The sequence below is a fragment of the Cucurbita maxima genome, unplaced genomic scaffold (genome assembly GCF_002738345.1).
Source record: "Cucurbita maxima cultivar Rimu unplaced genomic scaffold, Cmax_1.0 Cma_Scf00077, whole genome shotgun sequence".
Lineage (NCBI taxonomy): Eukaryota > Viridiplantae > Streptophyta > Magnoliopsida > Cucurbitales > Cucurbitaceae > Cucurbita > Cucurbita maxima.
The window spans coordinates 162,123-164,784 of NW_019272093.1; the positions used below are offsets into that span (position 1 = coordinate 162,123).

The 2,662-nt window shown below is 42.1% G+C and overlaps 1 long non-coding RNA gene across 1 annotated transcript in view; it reads left to right on the plus strand.

The window, feature by feature from the left end:
• Nucleotides 1–1,497: 1,497 nt before the first annotated feature.
• The window catches only part of LOC111472532, a 3,529-nt gene continuing 2,364 nt past the window's right edge, over nt 1,498–2,662 (plus strand). Inside the window, exons 1-2 of the long non-coding RNA XR_002715444.1 lie at nt 1,498–1,580; nt 1,746–1,751. This is a non-coding gene — a long non-coding RNA (uncharacterized LOC111472532). The remainder of the gene's footprint in view (nt 1,581–1,745; nt 1,752–2,662) is intronic.

Genomic DNA, 2,662 nt, shown 5'->3' on the forward strand with positions numbered 1-2,662 from the left:
GGAGAAAATGTTTCTTTGTAATCAATACCTTCAACTTGAGTGTATCCCTTTACTACCAGTCGAGCTTTATAACATTCAACAGAACCATCAGAGTTGTGTTTAATCTTGTACACCCAACGATAGCCAATAGCTTTATGGGCAGGTGGTAGAGGAATGAGAGAATGCAATTTCATCATTCATAGCCTGCTGCCATAATAGGTCGCCAACTACCTCATCATAGGTTTTAGGTTTTGTATGGGCGTAATAAGAGCTAGAAAAGCACGTTGAGTAGGAGAAAAATGAGAGAATGAAAGGTAATTGTCATGACCCGATGTTCGAGGTCAAAAACTCGGACCGTGACCCAAAAGACGAAAAAAAATAAACAAAAAAATAAAAGAAAGAAAATAAAAGTAAAATAAAAGATAAAAATACCATTCAATAAAACAAAAGGAAGAGAAGATTTGTAAAATGAAATACAAAAGACTCCAATAGACCGACAAGGGACTGACGCTCCAAAACGACCCCCTCTGTGACCGCACAGCTCTCGAACGCTCCTCCACCTTGACTGGTACCTGAAAAAAAAGAGTAAAAAGGAATGAGTATAAAAATTATACTCAGTAAGCCTTCTACTTGTAGGCTCTTATCGCATCCAAATTTTGACAAACTTCCACGGTCTTTTTCTTTGGCTCTAGGACATCTAGTTCAGGTCTTAGCTCTTTAGGTCTTGCCCCTTGGAACTTGCCCTTTGGGGCTTCTTTGGTCTTCGTCCTTTCATTTATACCCCTAGAGTTCCTTTATGCTAACCTGTGTTTGACTGGTGCTCTGCGAGTGGCTACCTCGGCATGGCTTTGAGATTATCCAGTGTCTTACCTAGGAAGTGAGTTGTAACCCCATAGTCCCATGGTAATCCCCCTGTATTTGGGAGGGCTACCTCCCGTATCCCATCCAGCTAAATGGTCAGTTACGACGTGGGTCTCCCTTTTCCCATGCTAAAACGGCTATCGAGCAGTCAAGTCTTGATCACACACAAGTAGCCTAAGGGTACTCTAGAGGTGCTTTGTGTGTCGTGGTTGTTTCTTAGGCTCCTAGGAAAGGGTTAAGTCTATACATAGTGACTTGTCACTCTAACACAAATCCCTAGACTTTATCAAACCTGTGGGTCGGTGAGAATTAACTGAGTGTGCACACATCTATCATCCAACATCATCATACAAAATTCATGCAAAGTAAACATACATGCTCAACGAGGCGATAATATCCATCAAGTCCCGGAGCTCAGAGTTCATAAGTTCCCATCCTCCTTTCAGCATGAATTAAACATATACATATAAAGTGAAAGCTTAAAACATAATTGCAACACTCTATAATTCTCAAAATACTTCATATAATACATCCGTACTCTTAACAACAAAATTACATACATTCAATCATGGAAAGCTACCACATAAGGTAATTAAACTAGCATGCATGCATAACTAAGCGACTCCTACAAGTATTTCTTCCTAAAGTTCCGTGTGGTGACTTACCTGATTGACGCGTGTTCTTCGTTGAGCATTTCTATACCAATAGCGTGTCCACAAATACTGATTTTTCTCATTTAAGTCCTATTTCATATAAAAATAGGGCCAGAGTTGGAATCGAAAGGGAAATCGAGCAAACAGAAGTCGAATGGGCTGAAAACAGCACCTCACGCACGTTCACGTGCCTGGGAAGGTGTTACACGCGCACGCCCACGCGTGCGTACGAACGCGCATGAGGGAGGGAAGACGCACGTTGAGGTATTGCCATGTGGCGCCCGCTGAACGGTCAATCGAGGTCAAGGTCATCGGTTCGAAATCGGAAGGACTCGCTGGAAATCCGAATTCTTTTACGCTAACGCATGGCAACGCGAAGCCGAGTCGGTGATCCAGGTTGCGCGCAGGCCATCAGTCGTGGACTCGGGTAGTGACTGCCGGTGTTTGAATCCTGCCCGACGCAAAGTATTTCATTGAATTTCTCTGCCAATACACGCCGGACACGTCTTGTTAAGGATAGTTGACCGTTCATTAAGGCAAATATCTAGATATTTGCCTTACATTACGGGTTACCATATTTTCTCTTTTACTAAATGCAAATATATTGTATTCATTTATTATTCTTTCCTTTTATCGCTATTTCCTTATTATTTGTAATTTACCTTATTTCTGTATTCTGTAAATGATTATAAATAAGAGAACTCTCACCACCATTTGGGTGTGGTGGATTAATCAAACATTCACATGGTATCAGAGCCCTTTCGATTTAACAACCCTGATCCTTTCTTCTCTATGGCTTCCGAATCTTGTTATCATCTTCTTCCTTTCAATACTCTAATCCATATGATCACCATCAAACTTTCTTCCTCCAATTATCTTCTTTGGAAAAGCCAACTTCTCCCTCTTCTTGAGAGTCAAGACATGCTGGGCTATGTCGATGGAACTATGGTTCCACCACCTCGCTTTGAACCAGAAACCTCCTCAACATTCAACCCCAAATATTTGGCATGGAGAGCAGCCGATCAACGACTTCTCTGTCTCCTGCTCTCCTCTCTCACTGAGGAAGCCATGGCTGTTGTCGTTGGTCTCTCTACTGCACGTGATGTTTGGCTTGCGTTGGAAACTACGTACAGCCATCAGTCAAAAGCTCGTGAACTGAGACTCAAGGA